This window comes from Stomoxys calcitrans, chromosome 1 (genome assembly GCF_963082655.1).
Source record: "Stomoxys calcitrans chromosome 1, idStoCalc2.1, whole genome shotgun sequence".
Classification (NCBI taxonomy): domain Eukaryota; kingdom Metazoa; phylum Arthropoda; class Insecta; order Diptera; family Muscidae; genus Stomoxys; species Stomoxys calcitrans.
Genome location: NC_081552.1, coordinates 118790642 through 118812587, shown reverse-complemented (window position 1 = coordinate 118812587; position 21946 = coordinate 118790642). Strand labels below are relative to the sequence as shown.

Below are 21946 nucleotides of genomic sequence, written 5' to 3'. Positions count from 1 at the left end.
ATTTTGGTCATTAATAAGATAATAATTGCGTCTAGAAACTTAAAAAGGTAATCGAAAAACTGTTTGTGAGGGAGTTTCGGTTTTTATTGTTTTTTTCTGTGTTGCTACGTGTGCTGTGTGGCATGTGGCACCGTCTTGTTAAAATTACATGTCATGCAAGGCAAGCTCTTTCATTTTGGGCGAAAAAAGTTGGATATCATCTCACGATAGCGCTCACCATTCACAGTAACGTTACGATTCGCATCATCTTTGAAGAAGTACGGTCCAATGATGCCACCAGCCTATAAACCGCAACAAACTGTGAATTTTTCTGGATGCATTGGTAGCTCTTGCAATGCTTCTGGCTGATCTTCACTCCAAAATCGACAATATCTGCTGTCCCAAATTTCGGCGAATGCGGACAATAAATGCGCCTTTTATGGACCCAAAACCTTATATCGAGAGATCGGTCTATATGACAGCAATATCCAAATCTAGATTGATCTGTGCCATGTTCCAGGAAGATCGAGGGGCCTAACTTAACTCACTGTCCCAAATTTCGGCGACATCAGACAAGAAATGCGCCTTTTATGGTCCCAAGACCTAAAATCGAGAGATAAAAATCGCACTAGTGAAAACGATTATAGTAACAATTGTAGAGAAGTTTTGACGTGGCCTGTGAAATAGACCGCGCCAAAAATAAAAATAAATACTTACAAAAGTAAGTATTTAAGTGAAATCAACTTAATTGGCAATAAATTTCAATTAAATTAAAACAGTGTTAGATGGGTCGTGGACGTCATAGCAGTGACGTAGAAAGACACCTATTTCAGCAGCTTCGAAAGGAAGGAAAAACCTTTACATTTATAGCAAATTCCTTAGGACGATCTGAAAACTTTTTAACAAATGCCTTAGAACCAAAACAAAAATATTGAGAGACGCAACACAAAAAATAAAACCTTTCTAGTTACGGATAATCGTATAGTACACAGAAAGAAATAAAAATCGGTTTTATTCACGAAATTAATTGATCCAATTAATTTTTTAAATGAAACTGCAACAATCACGAAAATGATAATATCAATCCAAATTTTTGAAAAAGGTGAATCAAAAAATTTTCAGTTTAAAAGATTGGATATTCTATTAACAAAAATTATTGAAAAATATTGAAATTTCCAATTAATTTTTTAATTGATTTTTTAATTGATCCAATTAATTTTTTAATTGATCCATTTATCTTTTTAAATGATCAAATTAATTTTTTGATTGATCCAATTATTTTTTTAATTTTCCGCACTATAAAAGAAAGAGTAGCGAGGGAGTAACTTTATTAATTACATGCATTGGGAAGTAAGCCCAGCAGTAAAACATTTATCTTGAATATGTTATAATTAGATCGATGCAAAAGAAGCCGTTATGCCATTAATATTAATATTTTGATCATTAAGAAGATTAGAATTGTATCTAGAAACTTAAAAAAAGGTAGTCGAAAGCCTGTTTGTTGGGAAGTTTTATCTTCTAGATATAAAATGTATTTATCAAAATTTTTAGCGGCAATGCTTTTTCAAAACCGGAAATTGTTGTTGCCGGGTCTAAAAAATGTTCCGATTCCGTTAAAAATGATCCAAAGCACTTACTGCCTAGACCACTAACATTTTTTCTTTTTGTTACTAGATTCGATCGCCATTCAATGAAAACAGCTCTATAAACTCAGATGATTCTAATGAAATGACGAACGAAGTGAGTGACAACACCAAAAAAAATTAGTGGTCTTATTCGTTATTGTTTAATTGAAAAAGATTCAATTTCAATTACATTTTATAAAGAAAATTTTTTATTAGAGCGATATCAAGATATGGTCCAGTTCGGACCACAATTAAATTATATGTTGGAGACCAGTGTAAAATGTCAGCCAATTCGAATAAGAATTGGGCACTTTTGGGGCTCAAGAAGTAAAATAGAGAGATCGATTTATATGGAAGCTGTATCAGGCTATAGACCGATTCAGACCATAACAAACACGTATGTTAATGGTCATGCGATAATAATTGCGACCTCTAGAGGCTATAAGATCAAGATCCCATATAAACCGAAAAAAAAATTTCAAAATTTCAGCCAAGTCGGATAGGAATTGCGCCCTCTAGAAGCTCAAGAAGTCAAGTCCCCAGATAGGTTTATATGACAGCTATATCAGGTCATGGACCGATTTAAACCATACTTGGCACAGTTGTTGGAAGTCATATCGAAACACGTCGTGAAACTTTCATTCAAATCGGATAAGAATTGCGCCCTCTAGAGGCTCAAGAAGTCAAGACCCAAGATCGGTTTATAAGACAGCTATATTAGATTATGTACCGATTTGAACCATACTTGGCACAATTATTGAATATCATAACAAAACACGTCGGGCAAAATTTCATTCCAATCGGATGTGAATTGCGCACTCTAGAAGCTCAAGAAGTCAAGACCCAAAATCGGTTTATATGGCAGCTATATCAAAACATGGACCGATATGGCCCATTTACAATACCAACTGACCTACACTAATAAGAAGTAATTGCGCAAAATTTCAAGTGGCTAGCTTTACTCCTTCGGAAGTTAGCGTGCTTTCGACAGACAGACGGACGGACGGACAAAATGACGAAATTAGTATACCCCCCATCCTATGATGGAGGGTATAAAAAGCAACTTCGTACTTTTTGGTACCAAAATGTACGATTTGCAAAAAAAAAAAAACATTTAGTTACCCAACATATATTTCCTAGTTGTACCTACATATTAAATTTCAGAGCTCTAGTTCAATCCATAAAGAAAGTGCTAAACAGTACCAAATGCGGTACTAAACGTACGCATTCTCCCGTTTCCAGTACTATTTTTCATAATTTGTCTATCTTCTCCCCTTATTTCGCAAAAACAATCATTTTTGCCGAATTTCGGAGTTCTTTCGGAAAGCCCATTCACCAAAAATTCTACGTTGCGGTAGGTCGTTCGGCTTCAATTCCTACACCAGCTGTATTTTGAAAGGCTTCACACCTAAATCCTTCCGCAAAATTATCCAGGTTTTTGATTTACAGAGGCCCAATTGCTGCGAACGGCGACGACTCTATATTTGATGTTCGTTTGCAGATACAGCTCATCATTAACGTTTGCCGATACAGCTGCGATATTTTCTTCAGTTCGCACTCTACATAAGCTTGTTAGTGGTTTAATGTCCAAGAGGAACTATCTTAACAGAACACGCATTTTGATAAAAAAAAATTCAATAATTTGCAAGCGTTGTTCGTTTGGTTATATTATTGACCAAACTGAAGATGTTTGACAGTGAAACAAAACACGAAACATGCGTGAGCTGTTTAAACCAGCGTTGCCAAAAAGATAATAGCTAAAAATTGAAATTCGTACATATAGGTACTAAAACATATAAAATGGTACTTTCTTTGCGGATTGAGCTAGATCTCTGTATTTGGGAATATATCGGGCTGCTAGAAGATTTTTTGAAAATAGTACATTTGGGTGCTAAAACATACAAAATGGTACTTTATTGTCAGATTGAGCTAGAGCTCTGACATTTTGGATATAGTTGCACCTTGACAGAATATATCGGGCGACTAGAAGATTTTTTGAAATGCATATATTTAGGTACTAAAGCGTATATACTGTTACTTTCTGAAACGTATATAGTGTTACTAAAACCTATATAGTGTTACGGTCTGAATTTTGGGATACAGGTACATCTTGACAGTATATATGAGGCTTCTAGAAAATGTTTTCTGAAATTCGTACATTTAGATAATTGAATGAACATAATGGTATTTTCGTTACGGATTGAGCTGGAGCTATGGAACTTCGGATAAAGGCAAACCTTCAATTAGGTAAACGTGCATAATGTACACAAACGTACAAATTCCAAATGAGCTGTGGGATGTCCATCTTTTTCACAAGGTCGATCTTTGCGCCCAGGGAGTGTGGATACTTTCAACGAGCTTTTGGACGGTATCAATACATTCCGCTGGTGCAAAGCGCAGCGTTAAGGTGTCCCCTCTATACTAGCAGCTCAGCATGCGTATGGACGGACCCCCTTCAAAGTTTAACACATGTTCGATAACCCGTTCGTTTACCAAATGCTTCACCTTGGACCGACGATCTGGTGGAATCCTAACGGATGTACAGCCGATATCGATGACTGCATAAGTCATCTCATCTCTGTTGTGCTTCATTGCCACTTCGGCGTAAGAGGGCAGCTCCTTAGCTTTTTGTTTCACTTGACTGTTTCATTGACACTGTCGCTGTTTGAATCTGAATCGGAAACACGACCTTTACATAAAGGCTGGGGACGAACTGTGCATCCCTCTTGTTTATCCGTCTCTTCCTGATTCATTAGTCTAACGACTGGCTGTTTATTTTTTAAATAGCCTAAGATCCAATTAAAGGGTGATTTTTTTGAGGTTAGGATTTTCATGCATTAGTATTTGACAGATCACGTGGGATTTCAGACATGGTGTCAAAGAGAAAGATGCTCAGTATGCTTTGACATTTCATCGTGAATAGACTTACTAACGAGCAACGCTTGCAAATCATTGAATTCTATTACCAAAATCAGTGTTCGGTTCGAAATGTGTTCATTCACCGTAACGTTGCGTCCAACAGCATCTTTGAAAAAATACGGTCCAATGATTCCACCAGCGTACAAACCACACCAAACAGTGCATTTTTCGGGATGCATGGGCAGTTCTTGAACGGCTTCTGGTTGCTCTTCACTCCAAATGCGGCAATTTTGCTTATTTACGTAGCCATTCAACCAGAAATGAGCCTCATCGCTGAACAAAATTTGTCAAAATTTGAACACATTTCGAACCGAACACTGATTTTGGTAATAAAATTCAATGATTTGCAAGCGTTGCTCGTTAGGAAGTCTATTCATGATGAAATGTCAAAGCATACTGAGCATCTTTCTCTTTGACACCATGTCTGAAATCCCACGTGATCTGTCAAATACTAATGCATGAAAATCCTAACCTCAAAAAAATCACCCTTTATATTGCAATTATATACATGCTGACCCAATTAGATATTATTATATATAATTGAATGAGTATATATGTGGGACAAAATTTGAATAAAATTGAATCCAATTTGATATAGTTGGATCCAATTGTATGTGATGCTAGATATAGTTGGATCTGATCACATCAACTTTGTCATTTGGTAACCTTACACTACAAATAACTGAATTTTGTTCTTTCAGTGCTATTTCACAAAATTATTTATTTCATTCCATTTTAAATCCCAAAATACAAACATTGGTTTTGGAGTAGAAATACATATGGATGGCTTAATATAAAAAGGGCCTAACTCGATTTTTTGTTTCTTTACACGAGAAGTAAGAAACTTGGCATAGGCCTTTTTTGAAATCGTTATAACACTGTTATTTGCAATTGTATTCGCCTGAAATTTTGAGGCAAGGTGCATCTGACATTTGTCTTGAAGAATAAACAAAAACATTTGTCTCCCAGCGAGTAATATATTTACATCAGTAATCCTAAAATATATATGTTGGTTGTTGTTGTAGCAATGTGTTGTACACTGAGGCGGCAGCCATTGCCGATGATGAACTTCACCGGGACAATCCGATACGCACTATCTGCTGCCATGGGATTCTGTGGTTGTTGGTGTTAACAATTGGTATGATGTGACATATGTGAGTTTTACTTTCTATATGTACGAGGGTTGCTATATAAATTTCTGGCCTTATTATGAAAATATAATTTTTAATGTTTTCTTAAGTTTTTTGCCTGTTAAGACTAAGATAATTCTATGTTATAATTTTCATTTCTGTTTCTTTCGAGACGAGCTCAATGATTGAAGAATTTTCTTACTATGCAATGGAAAAGTAAAGCAAGAAGATAGAACAACATCAACCATAGTGTGAGGCGTTTCCACCTCGTGGTTAAAGAAGTTGTTCCTTAAACATGGTTTTCTTGTTTTTCAAAGTATCCTTCAGTATGATTTATACACTTTTGCATGCCGTCAAAACAATTGTCGAAGCACTTTTTCCAAACCTCCAAAATTTTGTTACTGAACGCTTCAACAGGATTTTTTGGTGACTAATATCAAGAACCAAGCATTTTTATCTTAGGTTAGGTTTAAGTGACTATCTGCCATTAGACTCACTTAGACGCATTCGTCCATTGTGATCCTTCTTCCTACCGTTGAACCATCCAGATCGCTTTAAAAAGCCCAATAACTTGAACATCCGCTAAATCAGACAGGTTCTCAAAGAAATGAGAACCTAAAGTGAAACTCCTTCTAACACACTGAAGGTGTTCTAAAGTCTATTCTCCTTCGATGACCTCACAGCTCCTGCAAAAGTCGTTATTGGCAACCTTCCGTCTGTCAGCATGTTTTCCGATTAGACAGTGACCTGTCATGACGGACACAATGACTGAGACGTCTGTTCTCGCCAGTGACAGCAAAGCGATAAACCTCTTCAAGTCTAGATTAGGCCACGTAGCTTTGGAGTGCTCACAGCCCCCTCTTTGTGACCATCTATCATTCGTTGCCCTTCGGGCCTAATCCCGAAAACTTATGTTACATGTCGCTAGAGGCAAACTCACAGTTTTCAGTTTCCCCGGGAAGTGTAATGTAGTTCCTTGTCTACCTAAGCTCGTCCGCTTTACAATTCCCTGGGATACCTCTGTGGCCCGGCACTCAGAACAAGTGAATTTTGAACTGTTCAGCCATCTCGTTGAGAGATCGTTCTGCGGGCTGCCTGGCTGTCTGTGAACATATTTATGCCAATCGTCGTTATGACATTATACCTTAGCCATTCATCAACTCAACACCTTTTATAACATTAATTGTGATCATTTAGTCCTATGCAGCGATACTGATGGTAGAATTTGTAATTTGATCCTAAAAAATGGTGGTCTAGCTAACCATTCCGCTAGGGACTTGACGGCGAATATGATTAGAATTCTGAAAGGGCAACGGAGTGGTTTGAGGATTTGTCACATTGACGCCCAAAGCTTGAATAATAAGATTGATGAACTTAGATCGGATGACTTAGTATCGGAGACTTGGCTGAAAGAGACAACTCCTGACTCTTTCATTAATCTTGAAGGGTATACGGTCTTCAGGGCTGATAGACTACGCAGAGGAGGCGGCACAGCGATTTATGTCCGAAATTAAAAGACTCGCATGTGTGCTAGATTGGAAGGTGATGATAGCATTGAATATGTGTTCATCGAAATATCTGCTGTGGATAGAAAGCTGTTAGTTGGTTGTGTCTAGTGGCCAAACAACAACATTGACATGGGACCAATTATGGAAGTAATGGAACACCTCACTATTACCTACTCGGAAGTCATTATAGCAGGTGATTTAATTCTAATATCCTTTTGGACACAGATCTCACCGTGCAAACGTCTTCATTGGGCTTATTACCGACCAACACATCCATGCCGACTCATTTTTCGCCCAGTTACAGCACCCTTCTAGATTTGCTATTTGTAAATGAGATTTCAAATGTTTCCTTGTATGACCAACTCTCCGCATCGTGCTTCTCTAAACATGATTTAATTTTTCTGTCCTACAGCTTTGAAATTCTTAGAAGGGAGGAGTCTTATTCATCCATGATTGACCCCAGAGCTGGTTGGTCTAAGGAAGGAAGCTGTTTCTAGTCCCTTGCCTGTTATTCGAGGAGTGCCCCAGGGATCAATTCTGGGTCCTATTCTATTTTCTTAATATAGCAACGACCAGCTCTCATATTGCAAGGCCCACATGTATGCGTATGATGTGCAGGTCTATATAAGTAGTCCTAAGGAATATCCAGAAGACCATGTCGGGATGCTGAACCATGACCTGTCTCAGATTTATGAATGGGCAAATGCTAATAGTTTGTGCCTTAATCCCCTAAAGTCCAAGTGCATGGTTATTAAGAAAAGGGTTTCACGTAACACTTGCGACCCTGTTGTTGTTGTGGCTAGTCAGAGATCGTGGCTCGTGCGAAGAACTTGGGGGTGACATTCAACAGTACCTTGTCATGGACAGACCATATTAATGCTGCTGTTGGTCAAGGACATTCTAAGCTTCGCTCGCTTTGGGCCTCTTTGGATAAGAATACTGTTGGCAAAGTCATATATTATACCCAGCCTTCTCTACGGTTGTGAACTATTTGCTAACTGCGATTCTCGAAGCAGCCGGAAGATCGACACGTTCTACAAAAGTGTAGTACGCTATGTATGTGGTCTTCGTCGCTGTGACTTCACATTCCACTACTCCAGATCTTTATATGGTGGATCATTTCATGACGTGTTGCTCATGAGGTCTTTGACCTTTTTCCATAAGATAATATATACACAAGCACCATCTCTTTTACAATATTTGAGAGAATTAGATTTGCAAGGTCGAACCGAGAAAGTAAATTGATACCAATGATACACCGTAGCTTAATCTCTCAATGGCATATATTCATATTCGCCGATCAGCTTTGGAACTCTCTCCCACATGACCTTCAAACTATCAGTAGCACTGTATCTTTCAAAGGTAAATTACTAGATCACTTTAGGGATTCTAGTTAAGGCTTGTTTAAAATAAATATGTTGTCTAATATTGATTTGTAAAAGGTAAATTATTTATAACAATATAATTTATATTTTTGTTTTTTTACTCAAATTGAAATCCTATTTCCGTTTTATTAGTTTTAAGTTTCTCTAACTATATTTTAATTTTTTACTTTTATATTTATTTATTTATACTTTGTCTCAACATTGTTAACTTTAAAAGGATTAAACTCCCGTACTATAATCTTAAGAACATATGTTCTAGTTGTACGGGTGTCAATGAATTACAAATTACATTTTATCAAAAAGCGGCTCAGGCAGGGTGTAATCCACACTGCCTGAAACATCGGAAATTGTATCAAGGATAACACAGAGAGGAAGCTCTCTTAGCCTCACAGCAGTTGTCGCAGCAATTTGTCTAGCCACAATGTCCAGGGGCATTAGGTATAGAATTAAATTCAGGCTGTGATGCACAAACAAGCCATCCTTTGGATCCGGTTGACTATTGAACAGTAGGTGGACTTTTGAGGTGCCGTCCACCAGACCACAACATCATATAGCATTAAAGGTCTGACAACTGCTGTATATACCCAGTGCGTGACGTGCGGTCTTAACCCCCAACTTTTGCCAATGGCTCTCTTGCAGGTGTATACGGCAGAGTTGCCTTTTTGTCTCATTTTCTTTACTGCTTTTAATAATCTTTTTAACTTTAGTTCTAACGCACACTTTTCTGGACGGACACTATGATGGCAGCTAATTGCATCGGTGAGATTATCAGTGATGACTCATTTTTAGGACAATTTTGCTCTAATCGGAACCTCTTGAACATCGGCTTTTTCAATGCACAATCTTTGAAACCTTCCCGTTACTCTTCAAAATTTGGCGAGATAAATAATTTACTTAGCAGTGGTTATCTTAGCATTATAGGTGTAGCTGAGACATGGCTGAAGCCTTATGTACCTACTAAGCTGTTAGCATGTATGTTTCAAAAGATCTTAATGCAAAAGTTCTCTTGTCATCCTCTCAGCCTAGGCATTGTGAAGGCTTGGTTTTAAGAATCAATTCTGGAATGGATGAATTAATTGTGGGAGCTATATATTTGCCGAATGGAGATTTAGATGCTTTAGAAAATGTGATTTCTGATATCGTTGATAGATACTCTAATGTTATAATTTTAGGAGACTTTAACTGTGATAACTTAGATTCTAGAAAGTATTTACGTCTTAAACTATCATTAACTCGCTGCAATCTTTCCGTCCTCCACAACAACATTCCTACGCACTACGATTTAGTTCGAAACTCTTATTGATAACACACTTGTTAGTTGCACCGCCTCCGTGATTGAGAGCAGCCAGTTCAACATTCCCGCACTTAATTCTAAACATGCATTCATGCTTTTGCAATATCGACTGCCTACCAGCAGTAATACTTTTTTCAAATCTCTTCGTGATTACAGCTTTGCCAATATATTTAGAAAGTTTGGTAAACGATATATTGCTTACTGACTTTTTGTCAATTTACTGAAAAACTCTATATTTGGTTTAACAGGCATGTTGCTGAGAAAACGAAAATAATTAGATATGGCAAACCAGAATAGTACAATAATAATGATGTGCGGCTATTTGGCATATCGCTCTTCTATTGAAGAACTCTCTGCCAGTAATGACTTGCGGCATAAGAGATACAAGGCTATGGCTCGTAATACTATAAGAAGGGTTAAACGCTCCTATGGTGCTCGTTTTTTTGCTGGTTCCACAGATTCGAGAGAATTGTGGTCTAAAATACGCTCTACCGGCAGTCTTGATTCAGTTATATGTGATAGCAACTGTGATCTATATCACAGTTGTTTTGTTGAATAATTATTTTACTTCAAACTACGTACCTGATTTTAGCCAAATAAATAGTACTTACTTTGATAGCCGTAACACCTTAATTTTAGAAATATATATCCGGACGAATTACGATGTGCAATGTTTAGAATTAAGTCGAATGCTTTGGGAACCGATGGTATACCTATTCGATTTATTAAGTTAATCTTACCTTATATTCAGCAGCATATACTAAATTTTTTTAATACTATCCTAATGACGAATGTCTTTCCTGTTGCATGGAAACTAGCTAGAGTTACTTCCCTACGGAAAAAAGACACTACCGGTCAAAGTTGTTCTGATTTTCGTCCAATCTCTATTCTTCCAGCATTATCGAAGGCATTTGAACTAATAATAAGGGATCAACTTGTGGATCATCTTAATCGTTTTTCATTGATTGAACCTTGTCAATCGGGTTTTAGAAAACACCACAGTACCACATCTCTTATGGTCAAACTTACTGATGAGATCAGACGTGCTGTTGATAAAGGCAATCCCTGTATTCTTGCCGCACTTGACCTCAGCAAAGCTTTCGATTCTGTTGACCATGACATTCTTTTTTTAAAACTCTTTAACGATTTCAATTTGTCACATACTTCTTGTAGACTTCTTATGTCATGTTTGTCAAATCGCTCGCAGTATGTAGTCTGCCATGATCGTGTTTCTAATGTTAATTCTATTTCTACTGGTGTACCCTTAGGTTCTGTCTTGGGACCTGTTTTGTTTATGCTCTATGTTACAACATGTAGACTTAGCAATATATGCCGATGATTTTAAGTTGTTAAGTACAATTGACTCCGGTACGTTAGAAAGTTACATTTCGAACCTTCATGAAGATATTGGACGAGTTTGTCAATGGGCTTGGTTAAATAACTTAACAATTAACATTGGTAAAACAAAATGCGTTGCATTCAATAGATCACGTCATCAATACTCTCCTCAAAATATTGTTGTCACATCGACGGATACTATGACCTCATTGGGCTTTGTAATTGATTCGGATATTGTATTCTCCTTGCACATTGCACAAATCTGCTCCAAACTAAACTTTATACTTAAAAAGCTCTACAATTTCAATGTTATTTTACCCACACAAATAAAATATATGCTGGCTCATTCGTTGCTGATGCCTCATATATTGTATGGTGCTGAGGTATATTCCGGATCCAATAGGACTAATGTGCTTAGGCTTCAGAAGTGTTTCCACAGCATACTACAGTCTGTTTACGGTCGTTGTTGTAGACGAGACTACTAATATTTTGCGAAACAATTACTTGGATGTTCTTTTGAGCATTTTCTCAATATTATATTCAATATCCTTAAGTACCGTGAACCCAGTTACCTTCTTCCTTACTTTCAATTCTTGCATTCAACCCGGAACTCGCAAATTCGTTTTGAAAGTTTCAATCATGTTATATTTGAAAGATCATTTGTAATTCGCTTGTCTATGCTATGGAATACCCTTCCTGCTAGTCTTAAAAACATCTCAGTATGTAAGTCAACAAACTTTTAAGTCTAAGCTAATCCAACATTTCTTATAGGCAACTCAATTGAATTCATTGATTCACTGATAATATCTCACATTTGCTGCTTTTTCTTGGTGTTTGAACGGATAATTGTACGTTAGACTATGTTACTAATTAAAAAAAAAAAAAACTATTTTTTTTACATTCAATAAATTTGTTAATTATTTATTTTAGTGTTAGTATTATATTAGATTTTAATATTGATTTTTGTATTATAAAAACCTGAAAATGTTCCAATCTATCAATGTAAAGCCCGGGTGGGCGATTTTTGATTAATAAATATATGAATATATACTCTAAAACACGAAAAAGAAAAACGGATCGCTCTCATGATTTGCGTATCTGCATCTGGAATGTTCGCAGTCTTTATAAAGAGGGTGCAATGCACGCGCTGGCGGATGTATTGGAGTACATGGCAGACATTACTGCCATACAGAAAGTGCGATGGCTCGGGAAGGGTTCCACAACAACAACGAATGGTGACGCTTTATATTACAGTTGCCATGAGACGAGGTATGCATTTGGCGGTGGATTTGTGGTTAGTGGGAGAATGAAACACCTTGCCTCCAAGTTTACAACTGTGAATAATGGGCTAGCCACAGTCCGCATAACGGCCAAATTCTTCAACATCAGCCATATCTGCCCATGCCCCGATGGAAGATAACGACGAACAGACCAAGAATATTTTCTAGGAGCGTCTAAAAAGGGATTACGACCGCTGTAACGCCCATGATATTAAAATCGTTCTGGAAGATTTTAATGCGAAAAAAGGGTAAGGAAAATATCTTCAAACAGTCGGAAAATTAAGTCTACACGAAGAAACTTCCGATAATGGATTAAGGCTAATAGACTTCACCACGGCAAAGATGATGGTAATTAGCAGCACCAGATTCCAACATCGAAGGAGACACACGGCCACACGGCTGTCACCAGATCAAAACACGAGAAACCAAGCCCGCAAGCCCGGCACGGGATAGCTATGAGCATGACACAGGCTGGAACTTTGAGCTCCAATCTGTGTAGTGTTCTTCGTTATCACGAGAAGCTTAGCTGGGAGCTACCGGGCGCGTTCACAGGTTGCGGATAGTAAAATGCTCCATACGGAAAAGCTGCAACTGCAGTCGTGGACAATCAGAGTCATCGAGTGGAGTCTCAGTGTGAGGCCGGATGGCACCGGCTCTTGCTTAAATACTGAGTGCCTATGATGATCGATACGACAATGCGAGTTATTGGCGCCTTTAAATAACCAATGGCCATCATGTTTCCGCGGCGATCGTTCGTAAAGTGAGCTTGACGAGAATCGCCACCTCCTCATGAAAATGGGGTACAACAACCATAACGAGAAACCAATAAGATCATGTTTTGATAGATGGAAGGCATTCCACCAATGTGTTAGATGTGCGATCGATCCGAGGGGCAAACATCGATTGGGATCATTACCTTGTTGCAGCAAAGGTTCGCACCCATCTTAGTGTGGCGAGAAACTTACGATCTGACACTGCACCGAAGCTGGACAAAGCTGCAAGCACAACAGGTGGCAACGGCATACTCCACGCGACAGACGCAACTGATTGATGAAAGCAATCCTTCTCCAGATGAGATAAAGGCCCAGTGACAATCCATTGCCCACTACATTGAAAATGCCGCAAAATCTGTTATTGTTATAGCTACATATTCATGTGGAGGATCGCTGCCCTCGTCAAGCTCCTGTATGTGAGCAAGCCCGTTCCGGTACCAAGTACCGAACGCCGCGGGTACAAGGTAGCCGTTGGTTACTTAAAGGCGCCAATTACTCGCCTTGCCATATCGAGCATCATAGGCACTCAGTACTTATACAAGAGCCGGTACCGCCCGGCCTCTCACTGAGATTCACCGCTCGATACCGCTGATTGTCCGCGACTGCCGTTGCAGCTACTCCGAATAGAGCATTCCACTATCCGTAACCTGTGGACGCACCCGGTAGCTCGCAGCTAAGCTTCTCGTCACAGCAATGAACCCCGCACAAATCGGATCTCAGTGTCCCAGTCTGTGTAGTGCTATCCCGTGCCGGGTTGTTGTTGTTGTTATAGCAGTTTGTTGTGTTCTATCTTTCGTCTGCTTGATTCTGTTGAGTGTCCAGATCCAGGAACTCTGCGACTATGATGGGATGCGTCCAGAAGGATCTGGGCCTGAGTCGAGTGGGTCTGGCTTGGCAGTTAAACAAGTGACGTGTGTCGTGTGGTCCCCGGTAACAATCGGGACATACATCTTGCACGTCTGCATCAATCCTTGCTCTATAAGAATTGAGGCGGCTGCATATGCAGGAACGTAATCGAGCCAGAACTACTCTGGTTTGTCGGGGGAGGTCATTTTCTTCCGGTCGTTCTCCAAGGACGACATTCACCCAGTATCTATTTACCGCATCTGATACTGTGCCGCATGATCCAGAGGTTCTCTCTTGTAGCGCTAAACCTCACGCTCTAGATCTGGGCGGTGGAAACATATCCACAAGATGATGATTTGGATAGTCTCTGCGATAACAGCCCAAAAGCTATTGCTTAGATATCATATAGTTATGTCTTGGCACTGGTAGGATCTTTGTCTCCTAATGGAGGTGGTTCACATGAGAACTGAGACAGCCCGTCGCAGTTCGAATGGCAGCATTCTGACAGATCTGAATATTATTCCACTGCGTGTCACAGATCTGACACTGTATAACTTACCACAGACAGGCCAATTGCTTTCTACCTGCTCAAGTTTTCTTTGTCTGCACCCTAAGTGCTGCCAGCGAGTGGCTTGAGGACCTTGTTTCTATTTTTGACCTTATAGCAAATTGCTGTGGCATGTGGGGAGAATGTTTAGGAACTGTCAAATGAGACACCAAGTATTTTGGGACACTTGATGGTCGGAATCATTTCTCTATCGACCATCACAGTCAGCTCGGCATTCACCTTACGCGTATTTGTAGTGAAGAATATGGCTGAAGATTTTGTGGCAGATATCTTCAGATTTCTTGCAGCGAAATATGAGGCAAGTTCGTTGATGTTTAACCCATCGTTTCAGGCCTGGCTAGAGGGATGTGTTGGCGATGTCCTCAAATAGTTTTGCATGTCTGACCGTGTCAAACGCCTTCGATAGGTCCAGTGCCGAGGACCGCATTGGCTGATTGAAGCCACGGCAAATTTGTGCGTTGATGACATGCAAAGTGCTATACTGTGCAGTATTCGGAATCCATGTTGATTGGTGAGAGAAGGGAGATCGGTCTGTACGATTCCCCCAAACTCGGGTCCTTTCCAGGCTTCAATAGCGGAATCACTCTGCTCATTTTCTATAGTGTTCATATACAGGTTGAGGACAGTAGTAAGGTACTAGACTCCAGGTAAATCCAGACTCTTCAGCATCAGTGTAGAGATTTCGTCGGATCCCAACGCCTTGGATGTTTGGCGCCACGGATGACATTTGTAACCTCGCCCACGGTAAATTGTGATGGCTGTCCATCGGCTCGAAGACCACGAATACGGCGAATGGCTCACCACCTTGCCCCGTCACTCTCGGGATGCACAAAAAATTGACGGTTAAACAACCTGGCGCATCTCTTCGGATCAGTCATGGTAACGTCGCCAAAAGTGACTGAGGTTCTGGCATCCCGCTTACCGGGGTTCGAGAGTGACTTAACAGTAGACCACAGCTTGCATAAGCCGGTGCCTAAGTTACATTGCTCCAAGAGTTCCAGCCACAAATTGCGCTTATGTTCGTTGACTACCCTGTTAATTTCCAGATTCAGCTATCGGGTATCGATACCTGAGAAAAGGAGAGAAGAGAAACGTCTATTCCGCAGAATGAAAAAGGAAATGGAAAGACGTGAGTGTGAGCGAATTGAGATGTAGAGGAAGAGGATACACAGAACCAATCCCTGATGATGGTATAGTATGTTTGCCGGCCGCCATGGGATTGCATGGCAGGATACTGGATATGTTGCAAGGTGCTGTGCGAACATAGCCAGCAGTGGGTCACAAGCGTGTATCATTTTTGCAACTAAACTGCAACGGTCTCCGTGACGGATCGATGAGATTGTGAATTTTATGAGTCGGAAGAGCATATTGGTCGCAGCAATCCAGTGACCCCTACATGGAGTGAATGGGTATAGCAGTCAGGTTCGTTATTGCCGAGATAGAGTAATACAACGTGTAAATACCGACGGTTGGTAGCTGTGTCCCAACTAATGGCCAAGCTTACAGCCCCGACATAATGCGCATCACACTTAATGGCATTCTCCCCTAGGTAACGACCAGCGTGGCATAGCTTTGGCAGAGCAGATTGAAGGCTCCACGTTTTGCACGGTGAATGAGGATGCCAGACATTTCCATTGCATCCCCGATCTCCTGAGTACGTATCCTGGCAAGCCGTCATCTCTTTGGGGTCATACCACCTCCTCATAAACCTCACCACCGGCCGACCACATGACTTCATAACCTCTGAGCGCCGGACGTTTATCAATCATAAGAAGGCCGATTAGGCTGGCTTTAGAGAGTATGCCAATCGCCGCTTCAGTGTACTGCCATCCCCTCTGATATGCTGGTTGCCGAGAGGAAATTCCGAAACATCATTAACGCAGCAGCCGCTATCTTTATACCACTGGGTCGAATACCCCAATGCGACCCAATTTCCCAGCGCAAGCAGTGGTACTCGCAGACGAGCGTGATGGGATTCGTGGCATGGACCCCACTAACCCCAGAATCAGTAAGCTGAATCTGGAAATAAACAGGATAGTCAACGAACATAAGCGGAATTTGTGGCTGGAACACTTGGATCAATATAACTTTGGCACCGGTTTAGGCAAACTGTGGTCTACTGTTAAGTCATTCTCGAACCCCGGTAGGCGGGATGACAGGATCTTAGTCACTTTTGGCGAAGTAACCATGACTGAACCGAAGAGATGCACCAGGTTGTTCAACCGAATTTTTTGTGCATCCCGAGAGTGATATCCGTGGTCTCCGAGCCGATTGACAGCCATCACAATTTACCTTGGGCGAAGTTACGAATGTCATCCGTGGTGCCAAATCATCCAAGGCGTTGGGCCCCGATGGAATCTCTACATTGATGTTGTAGAATCTTGATTTACCTGGAATTGAGTACCTTACTTCTATTCTCAACCTGTCTTTGAACACTCTTATAGTTCCCGATGTCTGGAAAATGGGCAGAGTGATCCCGCTATTGAAGCCTGAAAAGGACCCGAGTTTGGGGGAGTCGTACAGACCGATATCCCTTCTCTCACCAGTGGCAAAGACGCTTGAGGCATTACTCCTCCCAAGCCTCGTAGGAGAATTTCCATTCGCCGAGCATCAACATGGATTTCGAAGACTGCATAGCACAACACCCCTCCAGACGGCATAGAGATCGTATCATATGCGGACGATTGTACGATCATGGCATCAGGCCCCCACCCATTGTTGACATCTGCGATAGGTTGAACGTCTACCTCAACGAACTTGCCTCATATTTCGCTGCAAGAAATCTGAAGATATCTGCCACCAAATCTTCAGCCACATTGTTCACTACAAATACAGTGAATACTGAATTGACTGTGATGGTCGATGGAGAAATGATTCCGACTATCAAGTGTTCCAAAATACATGCCGTCACATTTGACAGCTCTTACACATTCTCACCACATGCCACAGCAATTTGTGATAAGGTCAAAAGTAGAAACAAGGTACTCAAGTCACTTGCTGGCAGCACTTGGGGTGCAGACAAAGAAACCTTGTTGACCACGTACAAAGCAATTGGCCGGTCTATGGTAAGTTATGCAGCGCCAGTGTGGTCACGTCAACTTTGTGACACGCAGTGGAATAATATTCAGATCTGTCAGAATGCCGCCCTCCGAACTACGACGGGCTGTCTCCTCAGTTCTCATGTGGACCACCTCCATCAGGAGACAAAGATCCTACCAGTGCGAAGACATAACTACATGCTGTCTAAGCAATACCTTTTGGGCTGTTATCGCAGAGACCATCCAAATCATCATCTTGTGGATAGATACCCACCGCCCAGAAGCCTTAAGGTAGATCTACACGATCTAGAGCGTGAGGTCCAGCGCTACAAGAGAGAACCTCTAGATCAAGCGGCATATCAAGCGGGTCTGAACAACATTCATGCAGACACGGTAGCAGACGCGTTAATTGGCTACCGGGTGAATGTAGTCCTTGGAGAACGACCGCCACCCATTGCACCCGAAGAAATCGACCTCCCCCGGCAAACCAGAGTGGTTCTGGCTCAATTACGTTCCGGCAGATGCAGCCACCTCAACTCCCACAGAGCTAGGATTGATGCCGACGTGCAAGATGTATGTCCCGATTGTAACCAGGGACCGCACGATACACGTCACCTGTTTAACTGCCCGGCCAGACCCACTCGACTCAGACCCAGATCCCTGTGGACGCACCCCATCTTAGTCGCGGAGTTCCTGGGTCTTGACACTCAACAGAATCAAGCAGACGAAAGATAGTACACAATAAACTGCTACAACAACAACAACTAATTACAAGAGAACACATGCTAATCGCCTATGCCGACGACATCGATATCATGAGGCGGTCACCGGAAGTAGTAACTGCAGTCTTTGAAAGAATCTAAAGAGAGTCAGTGAAAATGGGTCTGGCAGTAAATGTAGAAAAAAAAAATAGAAAAAAAATGGAGAAAGTTGGGAACCACAACTTTGAGATAGTCAGTAATTTTATCTACATAGGCACCGCCGTAACCGAAACGAACGACACCAGTGTTGAAATAAAGCGGAGAATAATCCTAGCAAACATTGGATTAAGTATGCGGTTTAGAAACAAGGCCACCTCTCGACAGACGAAGATAACACTATACAGGACACTGATACTACCCGTGGTGTTATATGGTGCCGAGGCGTGTGTAGTTGTGAAAGCAGATGACTCAGTGCTTAGAGTTTTTGATAGAGATTCTTCGTTAAATATGTGGGCCAGTTTGGGCTAATGGAGAATACAGACGTCGTTTAAATCACGAGCTGTATGACGACGCACAGTGGAATGGGAAAAAAATGAGTGGTAATAAGTCTGTCATTTTGGAACGGATAGAGATGTCTTCATAAAATTTTATAGCGCATTTATGATCTGATTTTCAAATTTTTGCTGGAAAGTGTTTAAAAAGACCTACAAAAACCAGTCCTAAATGTGAGGGATATCTTTTATAGTGTAGAAGTAATTTGACTTACAAATTTGTTTTTGAAATTTTCGCAGGGGCTGGACTCTCTTATTTTGTTACTTGTGACAGCATTTCTGAACCGATTTCATGACATGAAGTTTCTCTTCCACCACACCGTGCCTTCCTTCAAACCCTTGAGAGGAGTAAGATTCGTTTTTTTAAGTTTAAACAGATCCCAAATATCTGCAATGCACGCCGGAGCTCTCGTACCATTCTAATTCTTCTTGCGTTTACTCTGATCCCTGAAACCCGGAACAGGTTGCGTAAAATCTGTTCATTAATTTCCAACTCAGGGGCTGATCATTGGTTTAGTAGTCAATTGTTCCTTACGTAGCACTTTGTAAGCGTGAGAACTGTGCAGGTTGCTGTTGTTGATCAGCTTTGCCTCCTGGATAGCTGCAACTGATATGATTTTGCGACTCATATGATCTCGACGATCTTGCCTCGGAGTCCGATTCAATTCAATTGCAAGTATGATACTATACCCGGCATTGGCCCGGCAATGTTGGGGCTATGGTGCGCTGTCGCGTTTATTGTCGCATGGGGGAGGTCGGAGAGGTCACATAGTCCGAAGACGAGGACGACGGTTGTGACCCACTGCTGTCTAGGTACGCACAGCACCTTGCAACATATTCAGTGCGATTACACTCCCGTAGTGACGTAAGGCCAGCGCAAGATCGGAAATGAACCCACTCCATGCACTGGTTACACCTCCCGGCACGGGATAACTATGAGCACAACACAAGCTGGAACTTTGAGCTCCGATTTGTGTGGTGTTCATTGTTGTCACGAGAAGCTTAACTGCGACCTACCGGGCGCGACTACAGGTTGCGGATAGTGGAATTCTTCATACGGAGTAGCTGCAATTGCAGTCGCGGACAATCAGCGGTAACGAGTGGAGAGTCTCAGTGAGAAGCCGGGCGGCACCGGCTCTTGCTAAAATACTGACGCCTTTAAATAACCTTCATGTTCTCGCGGCGATTGGTCCTTTGGACCGGAACGAGCTTGCTCACCTATAGGAGCTAGACGAGGATCGCCACCTCCACAGGTTAAACCTCACGGACACCGACCGATGACGCAGGCGGTTGTGACAAACCAACCAGAACTAGGGTCCGGCGTTCTTTTCAATTCCGCCAAGGACAAGAAGGTCGCGGAGAAGGCTTTCCAGGATGTTTCCCTTCCATGACGAAAAAAGGACGAACCAATACACTCTTGCCGATAAAGGACTCCATCGGGTCAATCCGATGCGTACAACCGGCTGCCATGGTATTGCAACACAGCAGATCTTCTATAGTCTCTTCTTTCTGGACGTACTCACAATTTCTCCAGAAGCTGTTGGTTGCAACCTTCAGTCTGTCAGCATGTTGACCGATCAGACAGTGACCTGTCATAACGGACATAATGACTGAAACGTCTGTTCTAACCAGCGACAACAAAGCGGAAGACCTCTTCAAGTCTAGATTGGAACACATAATTTTGGAGTGTTAACAACTCCAACTTTCTGACCATCTGTCATTCGTTGACCTTCGGATTGCTTTATACCGAGTAGCTGCAATCGCGACCACGGACTATCAGCGTTATCGAGTGGAGAGTCTCAGTGAGAGGCCATGCACTGTCTCCTGCATAAATACTGATTGCCTATGTTGCTCGATGTGACAAGTAGAGTAATTGGCGCCTTTAAATAACCAATGGCCTCTTTGTTCCCGCGGCGATGGGTCATTTGGACCGAAACGAGCTTGCTCACCTACAGGAGCTTTACGAGGATCGCCACCTCCACATGCGAATGAGGATAAAACAACAACACGTCCCAAGTCAACCGTAATGCATCCTTTAGTTAGTTATTAATAAACTTTCTTACAGTAGTGTTGATGTCTAGAAACTCCAGTTCCTTCATGATTGACATCGGTTGACCATTATTGAAAGCACTTTAATGTTAAGAAATTCTGCCATTGTAGATTGCTTGACAGTGAGAGAACCCTCTAAGTCGTTAAGGGCTGTTTCAGTGGACTAGCTGTTATTATATTCACGCTGTTGCCGAGGCAGGCGATCTCTAGGGATCATTGCCCTGAGATATGCTTCTTCAACCTTTCTAGAGTACTCCGCCTAAAGGATGACATACTAATGGGATGAAAATCTTTCGCCTTCGTGTGCTACGGTTTCCCTGCTTTTGAAATGACATAAATGAACGTCTCTCCACCACAGGTTAATACGACATACTATTGATATAATAGTTGTTCATTAATGTCATCAGAACTTTTCATAAATTAAATGTTTGAATTGCATAAATGTTATGATGTTTCATTGATCCCATATATTTCAGATTTTGTTTCATAAATGTCATGACAAAATCATTAATATCATAACCATTTTTGTTGTTTTATTGTAACAGTGTATTGTGTTCTATCATTTGTCTGCTCAGTTCCGTTGAATATCAATGTCTAAACTGGGTGCGTCCAAAGGGACCTGGGTCTGAGTCGAGTGGGTTGTTGTTGTTAGCGTCGTAGCCACATTTGCATGTGGAGAGGTCGATCCTCGTCGTTCCGGTCTATACGATCGATCGCCGTGGGAACATGATGGATATTTATATTTATTTATTTACTAGCCGAACCGGGCCTACTCCGCTGCGCCTTCTGTAACATTATGGAACAAAATTATCCTTTGAATATTTATTTTCGACAATTAAAGAGCTGCTACGAAAATAGTAAATGTATATCGCTTAACTAACAGTATAACAATATAAATACCTTTATTTCAAGTTTTACAATTTTTGTTTGTTTCTATTCGAGACGACCTCAATGATCGGAGA

At 41.1% G+C, this 21946-nt stretch overlaps 1 protein-coding gene across 4 annotated transcripts in view; it reads right to left on the bottom strand.

Moving 5' to 3' along the window:
- LOC106094038 (uncharacterized) overlaps positions 1–21946 on the bottom strand; it is a 135953-nt gene that overhangs the window by 108237 nt on the left and 5770 nt on the right. The window contains exon 1 of one of the 4 annotated variants that reach the window (XM_059360878.1): positions 10452–10472. The exons of the other annotated variants lie outside the window; for them this stretch is intronic. The gene's annotated coding sequence lies outside the window, so the exon portion shown is untranslated. Of the gene's footprint in view, positions 1–10451; positions 10473–21946 lie in introns of those variants that run through there. 4 annotated transcript variants of the gene reach the window in all.